Source organism: Staurois parvus, unplaced genomic scaffold (assembly GCF_062004578.1).
Source record: "Staurois parvus isolate SC_StPar_1 unplaced genomic scaffold, SC_StPar_1.0 ptg000655l, whole genome shotgun sequence".
Lineage (NCBI taxonomy): Eukaryota > Metazoa > Chordata > Amphibia > Anura > Ranidae > Staurois > Staurois parvus.
Genome location: NW_028318451.1, coordinates 682,964 through 705,886, shown reverse-complemented (window position 1 = coordinate 705,886; position 22,923 = coordinate 682,964). Strand labels below are relative to the sequence as shown.

The window sequence follows — 22,923 nt, the reverse complement described above, 5'->3', positions numbered from 1 at the left end:
CACAATGCAGTCAGGCAAGTACCGTTCTCCTGGCAACCGCCAAACCCAGACATGTCCATTGGATGGCCAGATAGAGAAGCGTGATTCGTCATTCCAGAGAACATGTCTCCACAGCTCTAGAGTCTAGTGGCGGCGTGCTTTACACCACTGCATCTGATGCTTTGCATTGCACTTGGTGATGTAAGGCTTGGATGCAGCTGCTCGGCCATGGAAACCCATTCCATGAAGCTCTCTACGCACTGTTGTTGTGCTAATCTGAAGGCCACACCAAGTTTGGAGGTCTTTAGCTTATGACTCTGCAAACAGTTGGCGACTTCTGCGCACTGTGCGCTTCATCATGCTCTGACCCTGCTCTGTCATATTATGTGGCCTACCACTTGGTGGCTGAGTTGCTGTTGTTCCCAGTTGCTTCCACTTTGTTATAATCCCACTAACAGTTGACTGTGGAATATTTAGTAGCAAAGAAATGTCACGGATGGACTTATTGCTCAGGTGACACCCTATCATGGTACCACGCTTGGAGTCACTTTATACACCTGTGGCCATGGAGGTGATTGGAACACCTGAATCCAATGATTTGGAGGGCTGGCCCAATACTTTTGGCAATATACAGTAGTGTACTTTTATCGACTTACCAATGTGAGTGCATTTTTAACACTTTATTGGTTTTAAATAAATATCTACACTTAGATGGCAGCACTTCCTGTTCCTTTTTGTTTTTCTACAGATCCTAGAGTGATTATCCTTTATTCTCCAGTAAAGCTGCAGTCATTTGTACAGTGACTTTTTTTTTATTGGTCACAATAGTGACTATGATTTTTGATAACTCCACTGCCCCAGCTTCCTTGGCGCCATATATATATACTTATTCGTTGATCAGGGCTAATAACATTGCCTAGATCCTGGGTGAGTGCTGTATGGAGCAACTCCATTCCTGCCTGATTTGGCCATAAGCTCCACATACCCTTCAGTGTAATGTTGAGTACTCGCTTATCAGTTTGTTTCTTTTTTTTTTTTTCGTTCAACCCAGTGGGCTGAACGAAAAAAGACTGAAGAACTTGTCAGGAGCTCGCTGTGCTAACTATCCAATGTTGGTACAACGATCTCCCCGCTGAACTACCAACTGTCCTCTGCCAGAACACACCAGTCAGTGCTCGCAGCTATTAGCTGGCAGCACCGATCAGATGCTGGTTTTCCAGCATTCCCGTCCGACAGAAGTCAGCCATTTTGATGGCTTCTGTCACACAAGCTGGTGTACACACGGGCTGAACATCGGACAGTTTCCATTGAACCGGCTGATACCATCCAATATTCAGCCCTTGTGTACAGGGCTTAAGATTCTGTACCAGCCACCATGACTCGTCTATTAAATGGTCGAGCGTGAGTTGGGCATTGGAAGGAGCAGAGCAAATCCCCAAGCTGAGAAAAAGCAATGTTTCTAACAAAACTGGAGGTTCTCATTACCTAGAGCAGACATACACAGGTGTAATGTCTTATTGAAGACTGTTTAAGTTCTGCAGTCCTTACTATTGGAATGAATATTTCTATATTACAGGTATTTATATGGCATCGATTATTTACGCAGCAATTACATATATTGTACATTCACCTCAGTCCCTGCCCTCGAAGCTTACAATCTAAGGTCCCTAACCCACATTCATACATACACATACTACAGCCAATTTAGACAGGAGCCAGTTAACCTACCATTATGTCTTTGGAGTGTGGGAGGAAACTGTAGTACCCAGAGGAAACCCATGCAGGCACAGGGAGAACATGCATACTCCATGTAGTTAGTGTCGTGGTTGGGATTTGAATAAAGACAACTTAGATAAATAATGGCCTCCTATTTTTCAGTGTGATCACTTTGGGAGTGCCAGACCCAGCGGAAGGGGATGTAAAAGTATCTCTGAAGGAGGAAAGTATTAATGTTCTAAGGCTGGTAAGTTGATTTGATGTCTCATTGGATTTGAGTAGCTTGTGGACCTTTGGGGATTGAAGCTGAACGCCATCCTTCCCTTCAATCTTGTTGTACAGCTCCTATCCTGTACTATAAGTGCTTACTCTGATTTCACTGCACACTGTGAGCTTCTCCCATTGTGCATTAGAAGCAGGTCAGGGCCTGTCTCGTTTTCTGGCTGGAGGACATTCAGCGCCCTCTAGGCCTTTCCTCCCCAGCCTGCCTGTCCCTGGCCCAACCCTTTCATTCATTGCATTTCAGTTTTTTTCAATCATGGAGGCTCAGCATCACATGGGGGTGTTACCTAGAGGGGTCTGCATACAAATAAAGCCTGACTCAGAATGCCCACTGCTCCACTAATCAAGACGCTTTGCATAATATTTGCAGAACTCCTCACAAGAACCAACTCATTGTTTTCTTATGGACTGAGGGCTCTTGAGAGGAGTACTGAGACAGGGGGCTGTGATGTATTCAGGAAACTATTGTATGTACAGCACCTTGTTGGCCTCTCACAATAGCCATGATCTGCCAGCACTGCATAGAGAAGCACAGAAACCCAGTGATACTGGGTCTAAAATAAGGTATGCAATGAAAAGATTTTATTTAAAGATGTCATTAGCATGTTGCTGGGGGAAGGAGGTATGAAATAAGCAGATCTGTTGAGTTATTTTTCTGTGTAGATGCAGTTTATGATTTTTGTACAGGTCATTCCAGTGACTGATCCATCCAAAGGGAGCCTGGATAGGAGAGAGTTGAAGTAGACATGTACATTCTATAAGGTTCTGGACTCTGTGGATGGTTGTTCTTTGTTACAGCTGCAGCTCATGAAAGGTACATCATAAATGCTCTGTAGGCTCAATGATAGTCAGTGGTGAGACATTTGCATGTCCTGGAACCCCTGTACTGCTCTATGTAACAAGGCCAGAGGGCAAAGGCAGAACACCTGTGGTTGAAGGCTATGTACAGTATATTTTCAATGAGTGCATAGTGCTTTAACCCCTTGGCGCCGGTACCTCCCGACCCTTTAAGGGTTTCAGAAGCCGGAGTCGGGGTGTAGGGTCACGTGACCACCGTGACACGCCATCATGGCGGTCACATGATTGGGAAAGGTCCCAATCAAAAGTGGAGATCGAGACCTTTCCGTGAGTAGCAGACGTGTCCTGGGAGCGCTTTTTTAATAGAGCGCAAATGTGCGGCCACTCAGCATCTAGGCCCAGACGCCAGGAAGCCGCACATTTGCGTTCGGCCGGCATGAAGAGGTTAAATGTGAATCTAATTGCTAAAATCACATACAAACTTTTCAAATCTGCAGCTTTCATTCAAATAATCCCTGCTGATCCTGCCATGAATGTACTTGGGCAGGCATTTCCTGTTAAAGGGTGACAACGCTCTGTCTTTGTCTACCAGTTGTGCGCTTATGTTGTCACCCTATTATACGACCTCTTACAAAGATTACAAGTGGCTGTTTGAACCCACATCACACAGGCATGATCTACTACTGTCATTATCAGGAAACCCACCCTGAGAAATGTCATGCAGCCATCATTGGAGTGCATGTAGACAGGAAGAAGCTGCAGGAGATCAGAAGTAACAAAGGATACATAAAGATTGTTTTATCCAGTTTACTACCTTTTACAAAAAATAATAAATGCACTTTATTTTGCAGGTAAAAGATGTGCATTTAATTTTTTTTTCTGTTAGGAGCCTGAAAAGCATTGCACCAGCAATCAGCAGATCGTGGGTGCCACACAGGACTCCTGCACACTGTCAATGTAATCCTGTCTGGTTGTACCTCGTACAGGCGGGCAGTTTCACACTGACAGGAAGAATCAGTGAACTACTAGAGCGCTCAACAGCGTCGTGGTAATTCATTGAGAACTACAAGCCAGCATCTGCAAAGGATGCCGGTAATTGTAGATGATTTCATCATGGAACTTTGTGATTGAATGACACGGCCATGTGGGCTTTTTTTAGAAAGTATATAGAAAACTTGCGCCAAAGGAATAAATGAAAAGTAAATGCTGCTGCTCAGAAATTGTTGAACAAACAGGTTGCGCTAGTGAAGAGTGTCCAAAAAATAGATTAATTATATATACATAATGAAATAAAAAATCATATACAAATCATATAAAGTCCCCAAAAAATTTTTTATATATGGTGCAGCAAATGAAAAGTGTCCAACAAAATCCACCATGTGACAATCCACCACCAGATAAAATGAATGAACTCACCAGAGCAATATGCCTATAAAATTATAAATCGGCATAAGCGCTTTCTGCTCTGGGAGCAATACTCTGCCAGATGATGAGACAATACTTGAAACTTGATATCCACTATCCAGGGAGTAATACTCTGCAGGGAATGTATGACCATATGGATTCACTTTATTAAGAAACCACTACTTCCTTTGGATGTTCAGACCACCACTCGGGTATAAGAGAACAGAAACTCATGGTGCAGTACTTCTTAAAATATCTAATTTATTAAAAAAACACATTGCACTTACAAAAAACGGTGTCCCAGCCGACACCAGCATAAACAGCGTGATAGGATACAATAGACACGAACCCAGCCTAGCTGCGCAAGCACAGTACCAACAGCTTGGGAACGTACTGACGTCACATCCACAGGCTCCGCTCTACACGTTTCGTCATCAACGTCCTCTCAGAGCGGATTCAGAAATTGACTAAACATTAAAATATACTCATAAAAGTGATACAGCGCAAATAATAAAAATATGAAAAATTATATATTAAAGTCCAGTGTCACAAAAATTTGTGAAAAAAATATTTTATAGAACTGTAACTCAAACTTCATAAATTTTACAACATGCTCACATCTTCAGTGAAAATGTTTTTTTCACTGAAGATGTGAGCATGCTGGAAAATTTAGGAAGTTTTAGTTACAGTTGTATAAAATATTTTTTTCACAAATTTTTGGGACATTGGACTTTAATTTGGGACTTTAATATATAATTTTTCACATTTTTATTATTTGTATTATTTGCGCTGTATCACTTTTTATGAGTATTTTTTCAGAAAGTGACAGCTGGTACGGGGAACTGTTCCCGACTGTCAGAATACAATTGTGCAGCGGTTGAACGAAAAAAAAAATTGTCTGTGTATACCCTGCTCAAGAGTTGAAAACCACATGGCTTTGGTTTAAAACAATATTTAGCACAGAGACGGGCAATACACTAAAAAAAATTTTAGTTTTTTTACTTTGGAATATTTAGCACATTCAGCGGGAGGAATAGTGCCCCATCATTGGTGTCAGCGGGAGGAATAGTGCTCTATCACTGGCGTCAGCGGAAGGAATAGTGCCCCATCATTGGTGTCAATGGGAGGAATGTTGTCCCATCATTGGTGTCAATGGAAGGAATAGTGTCCCATCATTGGTGTCAGCGGAAGGAATAGTGCTCCATCATTGGTGTCAGCGGAAGGAATAGTGCCCCATCATTGGTGTCAGTGGGAGGATTGGTGCCCCATCATTGGTGTCAGTGGGAGGAATAGTGCCCCATCATTGGTGTCAGCGGGAGGAATAGTGCCCCATCATTGGTGTCAGCGGGAGGAATATTGTCCCATCATTGGTGTCAATGGAAGGAATAGTGTCCCATCATTGGTGTCAGCGGGAGGAATAGTGCTCCATCATTGGCGTCAGCGGGAGGAATAGTGCCCTTACATTGGTGTCAGTGGGAGGAATTGTGCCCCATCATTGGTGTCAGTGGGAGGAATAGTGCCCCATCATTGGTGTCAGTGGGAGGAATAGTGTCCCATCATTGGTGTCAGCGGGAGAAATAGTGCCCCATCGTTGGTGTAAGCAGAAGGAATAGTGCCCCATCATTGGTGTCAACGGGAGGAATCGTGCCCCATCGTTGGTGTCAGCGGAAGGAATAGTGCCCCACCGTTGGTGTCAGCGGGCGTAATAGTGCCCCATTGTTGGTGTCAGCGGGAGGAATAGTGCCCCATGATTGGTGTCAGCGGGAGGAATAGTGCCCCATCATTGGTGTCAGCGGGAGGAATAGTGCCCCATCATTGGTATCAGCGGGAGGAATAGTGCTCCATCATTGGCGTCAGCGGGAGGAATAGTGCCCCATCATTGGTGTCAATGGGAGGAATATTGTCCCATCATTGGTGTCAATGGAAGGAATAGTGTCCCATCATTGGTGTCAGCGGGAGGAATAGTGCTCCATCATTGGCGTCAGCGGGAGGAATAGTGCCCTAACATTGGTGTCAGCGGGAGGAATTGTGCCCCATCATTGGTGTCAGCGGGAGGAATAGTGCCCCATCATTGGTGTCAGTGGGAGGAATAGTGCCCCATCATTGGTGTCAGTGGGAGGAATAGTGTCCCATCATTGGTGTCAGCAGGAGGAATAGTGCCCCATCGTTGGTGTAAGCGGAAGGAATAGTGCCCCATCATTGGTGTCAACGGGAGGAATCGTGCCCCATCATTGGTGTCAGCGGAAGGAATAGTGCCCCATTGTTGGTGTCAGCGGGAGGAATAGTGCCCCATCATTGGTGTCAGCGGGAGGAATAGTGCCCCATCATTGGTGTCAGCCCCATTATTAATACAATCAAAATGCAGTGCTCAAATAAATTATAAAGTGAAAAAGTGATAATAAGTGTGCAAGGTTGTGCGCTATAAAGTGGAATAGATGTAATGTCTTAATAAAGACGGTATGTAGTATAAAGTGACAACAGTGTATCGTCTCATGGAAACACGTTAAATGACATAAAAGCAATATATACAGTCAGGTCCATAAATATTGGGACATAGACACAATTTTACCATTTTTGGCTCTGTACACCTCCACAATGGATTTGAAATGAAACGAACAAGATGTGCTTTAACTGCAGACTGTCAGCTTTAATTTGAGGGTATTTACATCCAAATCAGGTGAACGGTGTAGGAATTACAATAGTGTGCATATGTGCCTCCCACTTGTTAAGGGACCAAAAATAATGGGACAATTGGCTTCTCAGCTGTTCCATGGCCAGGTGTGTGTTATTCCCTCATTATCTCAATTACAATGAGCAGATAAAAGGTCCAGAGTTCATTCCAAATGTGATATTTGCATTTGGAATCTGTTGCTGTCAACTCTCAAAAACAAAACAAACCCATCAGAGAGATAGCAAAAATATTAGGCGTGGCCAAAACAACTGTTTGGAACATTCTTAAAAAGAAGGAACGCACCGGTGAGCTCAGCAACAGCAAAAGACCCGGAATACCACACGAAACAACTGTGGTGGATGACCGAAGAATTCTTTCCCTGGTGAAGAAAACACCCTTCACAACAGTTGGCCAGATCAAGAACACTCTCCAGGAGGTAGGTGTAAGTGTGTCAAATCAACAATCAAGAGAAGACTTCACCAGAGTGAATACAGAGGGTTCACCACAAGATGTAAACCATTGGTGAGCCTCAAAAACAGGAAGGCCAGATTAGAGTTTGCCAAATGACATCTAAAAAAGCCTTCACAGTTCTGGAACAACATCCTATCGACAGATGAGACCAAGATCAACTTGTACCAGAGTGATGGGAAGAGAAGAGTATGGAGAAGGAAAGGAACTGCTCATGATCCTAAGCATACCACCTCATCAGTGAAGCATGATGGTGGTAGTGTCATGGCGTGGCCAATGGAACTGGTTCTCTTGTATTTGTTGATGATGTGACTGCTGACAAAAGCAGCAGGATGAATTTTTAAGTGTTTCGGGCAATATTATCTGCTCATATTCAGCCAAATGCTTCAGAACTCATTGGACGCCGCTTCACAGTGCAGATGGACAATGACCCAAAGCATACTGCAAAAGCAACTAAAGAGTTTTTTAAGGGAAAGAAGTGGAATGTTATGCAATGGCCAAGTCAATCACCTGACCTGAATCCGATTGAGCATGCATTTCACTTGCTGAAGACAAAACTATAGGGAAAATGCCCCAAGAACAAGCAGGAACTGAAGACAGTTGCAGTAGAGGCCTGGCAGAGCATCACCAGGGATGAAACCCAGCGTCTGGTGATGTCTATGCGTTCCAGACATCAGGCTGTAATTGACTGCAAAGGATTTGCAACCAAGTATTAAAAAGTGAGAGTTTGATTTATGATTAATATTCTGTCCCATTACTTTTGGTCCCTTAAAAAGTGGGAGGCACATATGCAAACTGTTGTAATTCCTACACCGTTCACCTGATTTGGATGTAAATACCCTCAAATTAAAGCTGACAGTCTGCAGTTAAAGCACATCTTGTTCATTTCATTTCAAATCCATTGTGGTGGGGTATAGAGCCAAAAATTTTTTAGAATTGTGTCCATGTCCCAATATTTATGGACCTGACTGTAAATGCATAAAAGTCCATAAAAAATATTGAGCTATTCAAACGGTGCATCAATATTCCAGAGTGTGGGGGGTACCGATCACTCCCATTAAACTTGCATCAATGATAATAATAAGATGCTCGTGACTTCCGTGATATGGAAAAAGAGGTGTGCTTGCACTCACCGGAAGCACAATAATATTGCGCATGTAAGATAAAGGGCACTAGTGGTCATCTGGGAACTGATGGGGATGAGGCACTACGATGGCGCTTGGTACATCCAGGGATTGGACTCCAGACCTCTCAGTGGACCCTCTCAGCTAACAGGGACTGCTCCTTGGTATCACTTACACCCGGCATCAGGTAAGATCAGCATCAAAGGCAATCCACCTTAATTTAGACCAGTGATGGCATCACTGGATCTGTGTGCTTCTCTATACAATGATGGCTGTTTGGAGGGGCCAGCAAGGTGCTGTACATATCTTCTGAAAAGCATCACAGCACCCTGCCTCAGTACTTCTTTCAAGGACCCTCATCCCTGATGCAAGCAGTGGTCTGGCTTGTGGGAGGAATTATGTCTTGATGAGTGGATGTTAGTCAGACTGCCCACATGTGATCCTAAGTCTCTATGATAGAAAGAATTGAAATGCAAAGAATGAAAGGGACATGCCAGGTGCTTTTAGTCTGTGGAAGAAAGGATTAGAGGAAGCTGGATATCCTCCATGAAACGTGACAAGCTTTAACTGACTTGGAGCAGCTTCTAATGCATACTGTGGATTCTTGTGCACCTGATTTTGCACTCTCCAGCTTTAGTAAAGAATCCGTCATGTAATGTAAAAATGGAATTGCTCCTTTTTGGGAGGATTATTTGCATTTATCATTATTTTTTACTACTTTTTATTTTCAGTCTTTAAAGGCCAGCTGCTGGTTCAATGCACCCTGAAGTTTTGTGCAGTACTTTACACGTACAGCATGCGGGTAGCAAAGATTATGGGAAAGGACATCTACATCCCCTTTGATGTGGCTCTTCCACAAACTCAGGTAGATGCTTGGCTGATTTTCTTAAGAGTACCTGTCACATTTCCAGTATAAATAGTTGTCACGTGTGCTGCCTACCCCCCCCTCGCCGCACACAGCCTTGAAGCAGGCTGTGCGGGATGAGGGGAGGGGACCGCTGCGGCAAGGGTCACAGCTCCCCTGACAATTCAGCCGGAAGAGCTGTGACACCCCCCCCCCCCGCCCCTGCCAGGAAATCCTGGCGGGGGGCCGCTGGAAGGTCTCTGCGCGCCCCCGGCGGGCGCAGGGATTCCCACGCTCAGCACCCCGCCGGAGACAAAGGCCGGAGTGAGGGGGGCGTGCCTCTTTGCCCCGGCAATGGGGCACTGGGCCGGCCGTTGCTGGGGCAACCTGGAAGCATCTCGCGAGGCTTTTAAAAGGCCATATTGCAACACATGCTTAAGCTAGCCAACTGCGTCAACCAATCCATCCAGGCATTTGCGTAGGCAGAGCAGAGTAGGACTGGCCATAGAGGGATTACTTTGACGCAGTTGGCCAGCTTAAGTGTCAGATACCGCCTGACGTTACCTCTAGCAATCCACAGGACAGGATTCCCCAGAGTACGGAGTCTAAGCCCTAGTCTGCTTGTTCACCAGAGCCCCTGATGGTGGGGATGGACTTGGAGCAGACAGTGACCAGGTCGCGGCCCTGAGTACACCCGCCCGTGGTAGAGGAATCCACCAGAGGTATATACTTGGTAGAGAGCCTGATGTGAAGAGGCGGAAAGGCCTGAGCAGTGATAACCGGATCCATGCAGGACGGATGGATGGCAGAGTAGTAAGCGTGGTCAGACGGGCCGGTTCGGTAACAGAGGGGTCAGCGCGGTACAAGGCAGCAGGCAAAGAGTAGTCTGGTCACTCACCGGGTTCGGTAACAGGAGTTCAGATCAATAGGAATATCCAAGAGAGTAGTCAAACGAGCCAGGGGTCAGAGCAGGAGATAGTCAGCAGAGGTCAGGATCAAGCAGGGTCGGCAACAAGTCAATCAGCAGATACACAGGAACAGGTTAAATAGACCATACGGCAACTAGTGTCTGTGCAGAGCTGGCTTAAATAGGGCGCCCTGCGCCATCATTGGTGCCAGGCGCGCGTCCGCGAATGCGAGTGTACATGCACCGCCGCCGCCCAGGTCCTAGCGCCAGCGGATTAGGGCACATTGGCGTTCTGCACATGTGCAGATCCATGCGCCGTCGCGCTTGCTGACATTGCCCCCCCCACAGGCATCCTCCGGGTGCCCAACTGATCTCTCCTCCGTGGGTGGCTACGATAGAACTCCCGGACAAGTCTAGGGGCGTGAACATTTTGTGCCGGCTCCCACGAATTCTCCTCAGGACCATAACCCTTCCATTTAATCAGGAACTGTGTCTGACCGCCCCTTTTCCTGCAGTGTATGATTGCTTCAACCTCATGACATCTTTAAATTAGTAGTTGCTAGCCAGACCTGATCCCCCGGTTGCAAGATTAGTTCACCTCTTCTTCTCCTATCAAAAGCCCTTTTACTGTCCTCCTGGGCCTTCGCAATGGCTTCTTGAAGCACCTTGTTGTTGGCAGAAAAAACATTCAGCATATTTTGTGTAGCAGAAACTGGGCTTTCAGGAATCAGATCAGGTAAAAACGTGGGGTGGAACCCGTAATTAGCAAAAAATGGGGATTGCCCCGTAGCAGAATGATTTGCGTTATTGTACGCAAATTCAGCCAATGGCAAGAGCGCCAGCCAATCGTCCTGGACAAAAGACGTATAGCATCTCAGGTACTGCTCCAACGTCTGGTTCGTCGTTTCCGTCTGCCCACTTGTCTGTGGGTGGTAGGCGGATGAGAAGGACAGTTTGATTCCCAAAACCTCGCATAACGCTCTCCAGAATTTTGATGTAAACTGGACTCCCCGGTCTGAGACAATGTCTTTTGGAATTCCATGAAGCCTTACCACTTCTTTCACAAAAATTTGTGCCGTTTCCAGAGCCGAGGGCGTGTTCTTTAACGGCAGGAAATGGGCCATCTTTGACAGGCGGTCCACAGTTACAAAAATTGCTGAGTGGTCTTGAGACAGTGGGAGCTCCACTATAAAATATATAGAGATCATTTGCCATGGCCGGTCAGCTATAGGCAATGGTCATAGTAAACCCCAGGCCTTGCTTCTGGTGGGCTTATTCCTTTGACAAGTAGCGCAGGTCTTTACGTACAGCTCATAATCCTTAGCCATGCTTGGCCACCAGAATGTACGCTGGAGTAACTCTAGGGTCTTTGCAATTCCAAAATGGCCTGCCAGTGGATGGTCATGACAGTGCCCCAGGACTAAGGTTCGGACCTCCTCGGGTACCACGATTTGCCCTTCTTTCCAAAAGAGACCCTCCTTGCTCTGTAGGGAAACCCCGGGTGGGCTTGGCATGCCTATGGATGCGGTCTGTAACCTAAAGCGTAGCTCGGTTTGGAGGGGCGAGAAAGTTTCCAGTGGATAGGATAGTGTCTGGTTTAGGGACCTCTTCTGGATCCTCAAACATGCGCAAGAGAGCGTCGGGCTTTGTATTCTTGGACCCGGGTCTATATGTAATATGGAACACAAATCGAGAAAAGAAAAGTGCCCATCTCGCTTGGCGTGGTCTCAGGCGTTTGGCTGTCCTCAAGTACTCCAGGTTCTTGTGGTCTGTAAAGATCAAAACTGAATGCGTGGCCCCCTCCAGCAGATACCTCCACTCTTCCAGTGCCGTCTTAATAGCCAAGAGTTCCCGGTCCCCAATGTCATAATTCCTTTCTGCTGACGTGAGTTTTCTTGAAAAGAACGCCACTGGGTGCATGAGTTCTTTGGTACCTTTTCTCTGGGACAGGATGGCCCCCACTGTGTTCTCAGAAGCATAGACTTCCAGAATATATGGTAGAGAGGAATCTGGGTGACTAAGAATAGGGGCTGTAGTAAATAGCTCCTTCAGGGTCTCAAATGCTGCTTGCGCCTCGGGTGTCCACCGGAAACGGACCCCCTGCTTGGTGAGCTGGGTAATGGGAGACACGAGACCCGAAAAGTTCCTGATGAACTTCCTGTAAAAGTTTGCAAAACCTATGAAGCGTTGCACGCCCTTCTTGTCTGTGGGTACTGGCCATTCTAAAATTGCCGAGACCTTCTGGGGATCCATCACAACCCCCGTGGTGGAGATGTTCAGCCCCAAAAATGCAATGCTACGTTGCTCGAAGCTGCATTTGTCAGTTTTAGCATACAACCAATGTTGGCGTAGACGTTCCAACACACTTTTGACATGACCGCTATGGGTTTCCAGGGAAGAGGAGAAGATCAAGATATCATCTAAGTAAATGACCACGAAAATGTCTAGATAGTCTCTACATACATCATTTATAAAGTTTTGGAACGTGGCTGGGGCATTGCAAAGTCCGAAAGGCATGACAAGATACTCAAAGTGCCCAAATCTGGTACGAAATGCGGTCTTCCACTCGTCCCCCTCCCTTATGCGGACCAGGTTATATGCACCCCTTAAATCCAATTTAGTAGTAAACACTACTGCTGACTTTAACCTTTGGAATAGTTCTGGAACCAAAGGAAGTGGGTAACGATTTTTTATCGTAATCTTATTTAAGTCACGATATTCTTTACAGGGCCTTAGGGACTTGTCTTTTTTCTCAACAAAGAAAATTCCAGCTCCGGCTGGCGATGTGAAGGGGCGGATGAACCCTTTTTGGAGGTTCTCATCAATGTACTCCTTGAGTACCCCCAGTTCCCGCTCAGATAGGGGGAATATCCTTCCGAAAGGGATCTCAGATCCGCGTAGGAGATCGATGGGACAGTCGTAGGTTCAGTGTGGAGGAAGAATGTCTGCCCCTCATTTACTAAATACGTCTAGGTAGTTGTGGTAGGCCGGGGGAATGACTTGGATTAGCTCGGCGTCTCCGTCTATACATAGGAGGGACTGGGGAGCCGGGAAGGTTGGGGCGTAACAATGTTCCTGGCAATAAGGTGATTGAAACTGGATGGACCCGGTTTCCCAATTAATCTGGGGATTGTATGCCCACAACCAAGGGAGCCCCAGAATAACTGGGAATAGAGGGGATGCAATGGCATCCAGACAGAAGAACTCCCGATGGTGGTCAGCCACCGTAGTACAGATAGGTGGGGTCTCCCGGTCCACTAACCCCGACTTAATACGTGACCCATCAGCCAAAAAGATGTTCAACCCACATTCCCTTGTCTGGAGGTGGATCTTTTGTTGAGTGGCAAAATCTATATCAACGAAACGACTACATGCCCCAGAATCAATGATTGCTGTTGCTGACACGGTTCTTCCTGGGAGCTGGAAAGAAACGTTTATGGCTAAGTAATTGGAATGGTTAGAACAATTAGAGGATACAGCGGAAAAAACGGAAGCACACTTACTCAGTTTCGCTGGGCAAGAACGTACCACATGACCTGCTTCTCCGCAATAGAGACAGAGGTTATTCGCCTGTCGCCTCAACTGATAATGATGGTCGTGCCAATCCGAGCTGCATGGGTTCTGGCATGTCATCAGACTCCAAGTTCTGGCTTCCTCCTGGCAGAGATTGGACTGGAGCACGGGGGAGTACACGTGTACTGTAGGTCTCTGACCCTGGCTGGACCTCTCTACTCTGCGTTCCCACAGTCTGCGGTCAATCTGGATGGCCAGAGTGATGAGATTCTTCAAGGAGTCGGGTAGGCCCACCCTGGCTAACTCATCCTTAAGGGATTCGGACAAGCCCATGCTGAATTGGTGGCATAGCGCGTCATCATTCCACTGGGTGTCCCCCATCCAGCGTCTGAACTCTGAAGCATACTCCTCCACTGCCCGGCGGCCCTGTCTGAGAGAGTATAGAGCCATTTCTGCGGAGGCTGCCTGCTGCGGGTCATCATATAGGACTGCCATCGCATTAAAGAAATCTGTTACAGTCTCTAGATGGGGATCGTGGGTCTCCATTAGTCGGTGAGCCCAGTCCTGGGGCTCGTCCTGGAGTAGTGAAACGATGAACCCCACCTTCACTGATTCAGTGGAAAATGTCCGTGGCTGCAGGTTAACATACAGCTGGCACGCGTTCCGAAAGGCCCTGAATTTAGCTCGATCCCCGCTGGAATGTTCCGGCAATGGTACACGGGGTTCTGGTGGAGACAACGAGACTACTGCTCTGGCGGGAGGTTCTGAAGGCTCTCCGGCTGCAGAAGGAGTAACTGGTTTCTGGGACGGAGCGGCTGGTGTGGCTAACGCCTGGATACGGTTCTCGAGGTGCGTGTACCCCTCCTGTAGCGTTTTGACAGCTTGGGTTAGAGCCGCCAGATGTTGACATACGTCCTCCAGTGGGGATGGTCCTCTTCCAGGCTCCGTCATGGCCGTATGGTTCTATCAGATACCGCCTGACATTACCTCTAGCAATTCACAGGACAGGATTCCCCAGAGCGCGGAGTCTAAGCCCCAGTCTGCTTGTTCACCAGAGCCCCTGATGGTGGGGATGGACTTGGAGCAGACAGTGACCAGGTCGCGGCCCTGAGTACACCCGTCCGTGGTAGAGGGATCAGCCAGAGGTATCTACTTGGTAGAGAGCCTGACGTGAAGAGGCGGAAAGGCCTGAGCAGTGATAACCGGATCCGTGCAGGACAGATGGATGGCAGAGTAGTAAGCGTGGTCTGACGGGCCGGTTCGATAACAGAGGGGTCAGCGCGGTACAAGGCAGCAGGCAAAGAGTAGTCAGGTCACTCGCCGGGTTCGGTAACAGGAGTTCAGATCAATAGGAATATCCAAGAGAGTAGTCAAACAAGCCAGGGGTCAGAGCAGGAGATAGTCAGCAGAGGTCAGGATCAAGCAGGGTCGGCAACAAGTCAATCAGCAGATACACAGGAACAGGAACAGGATAAATAGACCATACGGCAACTAGTGTCTGTGCAGGGCTGGTTTAAATAGGGCGCCCTGAGCTGTCATTGGTGCCAGGCGCGCGAACGCGAGTGCGAATGTGCAGCCGCCGCCTCCCAGGTCCTAGCGCAAGCAGATTAGGGCGCATTGGCGTTCTGCGCATGCGCAGATCCATACGCCGTTGCGCTTGCTGACATTAAGCATGTATTGCAATATGTGTGAACTAAATATCCCTATTTATTGCATAGTCTGCTTGAAAGGGTATATACCAGTGTGCAGAGGGTCCTTGAGAATTTCTAGTGTTAATATGTGGTTACACCCCTTTAGCACCTGATGGATAAATGCATGCACCAGCTGTTGGGATTTGAGCACAGGGATCTCTTGTTTTTTGCTTTTACAAGACCCTGTTGTGCGCACCAACCACCTGTGTCCTGAACTGTCCCTGGTGTGGCGGCGAGCCGAGGGAGAGCGGCCGGACAGCGCAGGAAGGGAGAGAGAGAGCGAGCCTGGTCTTGCGCTGGCCTTTAAAAAGCCGAGCGGGATGCTTCCGAGTTGCCCCGGCAATGGCCAGCCCCACTTTGCTAGGGCAATGAGGCACGCCCCCCTCACTCCAGCCACGCGCAGGGAGCGCAGCCTTTGTTTCCGGTGGGGCAGCAAGCGCGGGAAGCCCTGCTCCCGCCGGGGGCGCGCAGAGACCTCCCAGCGGCCCCCCGCCGAGATTTCCTGGCAGGGGTGGGGGGGTCACAGCTCTTCCGGCTGAATTGCCGGGGGAGCTGTGACCCTTGCCGCAGTGGTCCCCTCCCCTCATCCCGCACAGGCTGTGTGCGACGAGGGGGGGGGGTAGGCGGCACATGTGACAATAATGTTCTAGAGCCAGTATGCAAAATGTTACAACGTGAAGAGTTGCTGCTGCTCTTTGCTGAAATGTGAACTCCAGGCAGATATAAGACACAATTGAATGCAGCTCTGTTATTCCGTGTATTTTGTAACCCCTTACAGCCCCAGGGTCTCTGTATCAGGGTCTTTATGCCTGGTGGGTGGGGAGGACCAGCCGGTCGTGTGACCATTGCAGTTGCCTATCAGTGGTTATGTGATTTTGAGACAGTCCTGCCAGCTTCCAATACTTAAGGGCTCATGTACACTGCAGCTGATAAACTGACGTTCAGGAGCCATTCAGCGTTTTTTTTTTCAGCAGCCCCTGAACTCTCCCTAATGTTTTCCTATGTGTCCATGTACACATCGTCATTTACAGTCGTTTTTTTTAACGCACCAAACTTGCGTTCAGGAATAGATTTTACCAGCGTTTCAAAATGCCAAACGCTTGTAAACGCGGTTAACTGCGTTTATAAGCGTTTACGTTTAGAAGCGTTTTTTAACTGTTCCATGTCCAGATGATGTCCAGAGCCTTTTTTCAACATTGGAAATGCATACAAAGCATTTTTCCATGTATTCACATGGACCCGGTACACCAGCGCAATCAGTTCCAGGTTTCACGTGAAGGAAACAATGGTAGAACGTGCCGCATTATACTCATGATGGGATCCCTAGTGAATACAACCAGAAAAGACAGGTCATCTCAACACATACTGCTGTCTCTGCTTCTGCTCTCTCTATTCCTCTCAAAATGTCTGAAATAGTTATTTTTTCACTATTTTTCAGTGCATTCTGGGCTTTTTTGAAGGTCTTCTGAGGTTATCTTTTAAAAATGTTTCTGCGCACAAACATGGTATGCAAACGCGGCTAAACTGACATTTTTTGAACCTACATTTTACAGCAGTCAATTTCCATTGTTCAGAAAAGTTTGAATGATCCGGGTACATGAGCCCTTACAGAGACCAAAGGCTGTCTTTGACAGCTTGGTCACTGTGCTGGGTATAGGAAGTGAGCACGTCATCAATGCAGAAAGCTCTGCCTCCCATGGACGCATATATGAGATGTGTGGGTTCTAAAGCCCACTCTCTTTGCATTACGTGAACGGCAAGAGCTTAATGTAAGCAGTGTAAGTGCTTGAATGTGACTCCGTATCCGCATCTTGTAGTTCCTCGAACAGCAGAGCTCAGACTGGGAGTAAGAGAAGCAGCATAAAGGAGGCAGTAATGTTTTGCTGCATTTCCTTTTGCTGTGGAGTATCCTGGTAGGAGGAGAGAGTGCCAGAGTTCAGCTTATCAAACCTACTGCTTTTCTATTCATTTTTCAGTCACAGGGGGTAGAGGGGAATAAGGTCTGTAAGTGTTAACTACTGCAAAAAAAAAATCTTGGCCAGACAGGGCACTGCTGCATAAATCTCAAGACTGGCTGGACAGAAATGCATGTACGAGGTGGTATCAAAAAATTTGGAGACTAGTTTTGTAACACGTAGACAGATGGCAGCACAAGGCTGCATGCACAGTCACAGGGAGCATCGACCTTCACAAGTCAGTGTGCCAAATGACATTGTACATCAGGAGCTGTGAAACTGGTGTTATTCTGTCTATGTGCGTTACCACGTCTGCTATTTCATCATGGCCAGCAAGCAGGGGTGGACTGACAACTCATGGGGCCCCCGGGCAATAGGGGATGCAAAAAAGCCCATTAAAGGCACTAGGGTCATCTCATGGGGCCCCCTACTGATCCTGGGCCCTCAGGCAGTGCCCAAATGGTCAGTCTGCCTCTACCAGCAATTTAGAACAAAGAGAAAATGTGAAATTATGTTTGAATCTGCCACAGAGACATGATTCAGAAAGTTTACGGTGATGCTGTAATGAGTCGATTGAGATGTGAGTGGCGCGTAAAGCTACTCAAGAGGAGAAGAACATCACTGTAAGATGACGAAAGATCGGGAAGACCTTGAATGAGCTCAACCCTCGTAAATGTCAAAATGTTAAAACCAATCGGCAATTTGTGCATGATGATCATTGAAGAACAATCTACAACATTGCGGCCATTGTCGGTATATCATACAGCAGTGTTTCTAAACCTTTTTTCAGTCAAGGCACCCTTAAAGATGATGGACATTCCCGAGGCACCCTTTAAAATTATGGACAGTCTTGAGGCACCCCGTTCTAAAATTGAAAAGCTTTATATAATGCAGCAACATCCACACATGTAGGACACCCAACATTAGAAGTGATTTATTCTTCCAAAGCAAATACACTTTCACACACTGGTACTGACTAATATTCCAGTGTTTCTCTTCTCCAGTTTTTCTCCATAACTGCGCTAATGTGACCACAACACTGATGGAGGGGGGCAGGGGAGGGTCAAATTAGAATGCTGTGCAGGCAGCTGATATCATCCTTATCAGCTGATGATGTCATTGGTTGTCAGGACGCTGGTACCTAGAATGTTGCACAATGAAATCCCTGTGGCTTTGTGTAACTAAAAGGCAGGCTTGTATACAAGTTTTGGGCAATTTTAGGCGATTGGCCAAGGCACCCCTGAAGAAACATCAAGGCACCCTGGTTGAGAAAGGCTGTCATACGGAACAGTCCAGGCTATCCTCATGTGTGATTTGAACATGTGGCATGTTGCTGCAAAGTTTGACCCCAGGCTGCAATGATCTTACTACTGCACCCACCCTACTCACCAGATCTGGCTCCTGCAGGCTTCGCCCTCTTCCCGAAGGTGAAGATCCAACTCAAAGGTCGCCGTTTTGACAGCATTGCAGAGATCCATGAATAGCAGAAGGTACTTGATGTGCTTTGAAAAGAAGACCTCCAGGACACATTCCAGAAGTGACCGGAACGCTGGGAGCACTGTATTGCTGTGCAAGGGAACTATGTTGAAGGTGGAAGTGTGTAAACGTAGATAAAGTACTTTCTTGTAAACAGAGCTAGTCTCTAAACTTTTTGATACCATCTCATCTGTATTGTAGCTGTAGGTATATGCCTAGAGGTCTGCTTTAATATTTGTTTAAAATTATGTTAATGAGGAGCCTTATAATTAAAAAAAAAAGAAAATATATTTTTATTTAATAACATACTACAGCCATTGAAGAGGAAAAAGTGATGATAATCATTTAGGCGCAGTTGGCATTCCTGACTCATTGGGAGACATAATTTCACTTCAGACAGCCAAAATGAAATCTCAACTCTAGGCAAATGGTCACCCAGTCAGGTCAAAAGTAAACAGAACAACTCCATCTGCAGGGGTGAGCCTGGGCTTTAAATTCCAACCAAAATGTTTCTCTAGCTTTAGATGGCTTGAGGAAGAATTACATTTCTGTCAGGCTTTTATTTCTGCCTGTGAACCTGTTTGATGGACTTCCCCCTTAATTTCTGTTCACCAAATAAAAGGGATTGTCACCATGACAGAAAGGCGCAGATAGTAAACCATTTCAGATGTTCTAACCCTTCTTCACCGGTTTAAATTGTATTTTTGTTTGTGTCCCTATTGGAGACATTTCCCATCCTAATAAATCACCTCAATAGGAAAACCTATCCATTGTATTTATCCAACACCAGAGAAGTATACTGAACATTGTGGTAACAAACGGATTCATTTTTGTCTTGGTTTTCCCCAGAGGGTAGAAGAGAGGATTCTTCATAAGATGCATTTTTCAAACCAGCTGATGCATCGGATGCCTCTTCACCTCCACCTTCACCAGCTGTTAATGCCAAAGGATCCTCGAGGGAGGTACCCTGCACATATCCAGGCTCCACCCCTTCCTTCTTCCAGCAGACAATGGAACTCTTGGGACTTAGGATGCAAAACTAACCTGCTTGCATCAAGCATGGTTTCATCTGCACATGGATTTCAGCATTGTCTAAGCCATTTCCAACTGTATCATGATTTCACTGTGGACTTTTAACTGTAGCTCCCTGCAGAATATGTTTTTTGGGGGACAGTTTGAGTGATCCCAAAGCACATAAAATCAATAGCCTCGTTTCTGGATTTACGAAATAGGTTTGTTTTTTTTTTTAAACTGTAATGCAACTTCATTGTATTTTTAACATGTAAACATGTAACATGTAACAATAAAACATCAACTTTTCTAATGTTGGCCTCAAAGCATAGGTTGATGTGACTCTGGGCAAAATAAAATAAAAAGATATGCAATACCATATAGAAAAAGGAATAGAAGTGCCACTCCTCCACTAAAAGTTCAGAATGGTATTTTATTTAAAATGTTCATAGGAAAAGTCAACATGTTTCAGGTACTGTAGGAGTCCCCTTTTGCCAGGGCTGAGAAGGACCTAAAATCTGAACCGTGGACCATGCAATAACAGAGGCATGGACAATGCCCATCCCCTGTCTACAGGATGACAGCGCTGCTATGATTTCACTGCAGAATGAACAGCGTTGTCACCATTTTAACCACTTCCCGTCTGGCCCATGTACATAAAGGGCTGGACGGGAGCAGTGCAGAAGCAGGTTGCCGTTCATAAATGGCACCCGTATTTTCAGCCTGTGCGCTCCCTGGGAGCACTCGGCACCGCAATCCAGTGCCTGCTTTGTCCTCCGGATACAGCGGAACACTGATCGCTGTACGGGACCTCTGTGTGAGGTCCCGATCATGTGATCACTGATTGGCCAATCAGTGATTACATGAATAGTAGTATGCAAGATGTCACTTTGTTTACTACTAGTGAAATCTGTTGCTTACTACATCATTGCTTACTACTAATGAAATCTGTGAATGATCAGAGAGGTCACATGGTATAAGGTTATTCACAACAGCCTTGTACCATGTGACAAGCTGTGACCAATCGCAGCTCTCACAGTATTACTCAGTGGCTGCAGGAATGCTGCCAGAGAGGAGAAATTATTGCATTTACAGTCTTTATGGGTGTAAAAGCAATCAGTGTAAAAAAAAAAGAAATCATCACCCCCAACACTATGGTGACACTGTACTGCTAGGGTGACAGTATGTTTAAAAAAAAAAAATAATATGAAAATGTAAAAAAAATTAGAAAAATTATTTTTGGTTATAAACTAATTTGGGTTATTTTATTTTATTTTTTTTTACTAAAAAGATAGCTGAATACATTTTGGCCAAGATTTATGAAGAAAGATTATTTATTTGCAAATTTTTATAAGAAAAACACTTTTTTCAAAATGTTTTGACTTTTTCATTTATATAGCAAAAAAAAATAAAAATCCCAGTGGTAAATAAATACCACCAAAATAAAGCTTTATCTGTCTCAAAAAAATGCTAAAAAATTCTTATGGGTACAGTGCTGCATGACCGCGCAATTGTCATTCAAAGTGTGATAGCGCTGAAAGCTGAAAATTGGCTTGGACAGGAAGGGGGTGAAAGTGTCCGGACTTGAAGTGGTTAAGGAAGTGGGGGGAAAAAAACGATCTACTGATGGGATCAACCATTAATAAAATGTTAAAGGTATTGGGGGGGGGGGGGGGTCAGAAAAACAAAACCTGCTGTGCTAATTGCACTGACAGGCTACATCATATGTAATTTTTTATTTTGCCCAGAGTTACATTTTAACTCACAGGAAATAAGGCCCCAGTAACATTGTGAAACTAAATCAGAGAGGAACACAGAAGCTTTTCTAGGTAATAAATGGAACAGTGGGTGTCTTGTGGTGTTTGCAGATTAGGCAGAATCCTTCATTCCAAACAATAAGGCTCATTCACAATTAGTACATTGAGCTGAGCCAATAGGCCACAGCAAATACTATGGCTGACTATGGGTTTGATTTACTAAAGGCAAATAGAATGTGCACTTTGAAAGTGCTTAGTAAATGAGCCCCAGAGCTTAGTAAATGAGATAAAGCGTCATTTACAAAGAATATCCAATCACATGCAAGGAAAAACACACAGCATTTCTGCTTGCACAGGATTGGATGATAGAAGTCAGCAGAGCTTCCGCTCATTTACCAAGCTCTGCTTTAGCAGAATGCACCTACACTTCTGAAGTGCACAGTCTATTTGCCTTTAGTAAATCAACCCCAATGTATCCACTTCACACCAAATCATTTTGTACAGCTCACATGAATGTATCACAACACCCATCAAGACATTGCAACAAGCAAAAAAAAAAAGCAAGCACTGCAGTTCGTTTCTCCAACCCATTGCAGCACATGTGTTAGGTGCACATTAATCATTTCAAGTCCGGACACTTTCACCTCCTTCCTGCCCAGCTTTTCAGTGCTATCACACTTTGAATGACAATTGCGCAGTCATGCAACACTGTACCCATATGAATTTTTTAGCATTTTTTTGAGACAGATAAAACTTTATTTTAGTGGTATTAAGTCACCACTGGGATTTTTTATTTTTTTTGCTGTATAAATGAAAAAGTCAAAACATTTTTAAAAAAAGTGTTTTTCTTATAAAATTTTGCAAATAAATAATCTTTCTTCATAAATCTTGACCAAAATTTATTCAGTTTTTAAAAAAAAACAACGCAAATTAGTTTATAACCAAAAATTATCATTTAAAAAAATATTTTTTTTGTACTTTTTTTTGTTATATATTTGGTTTTTTTTGTTTTTTTTTTACATACTGTCACCCTAGCAGTACAGTGTCACCATGGTGACACTGTACTATTTGTGGGGGGTTATGAAGATTTATTTTTACACTGATTGCTTTTACACCCATAAAGGCTGTAAAAGCAATCATTTCTCCTTCTGTGTGAGCTGTGATTGGTCACAGCTTGTCACATGGTACAAGGCTGTTGTGAAAAGCCTTGTACCATGTGACCTCTGTAATCATTCACAGATTTCACACGTAGTAAGCATCTTGCTTAATACTCTACTGACCAATCAGTGATCACATGATCGGGACCTCGCACAGAGGTCCCGTACAA

The 22,923-nt window shown here is 45.5% G+C and overlaps 1 pseudogene; it reads left to right on the top strand.

Moving 5' to 3' along the window:
- Positions 1-1,354: 1,354 nt before the first annotated feature.
- On the top strand, positions 1,355-20,067 carry LOC149448841 (mitochondrial mRNA pseudouridine synthase RPUSD3-like; annotated as a pseudogene).
- The last annotated feature ends 2,856 nt before the right edge of the window (positions 20,068-22,923 follow it).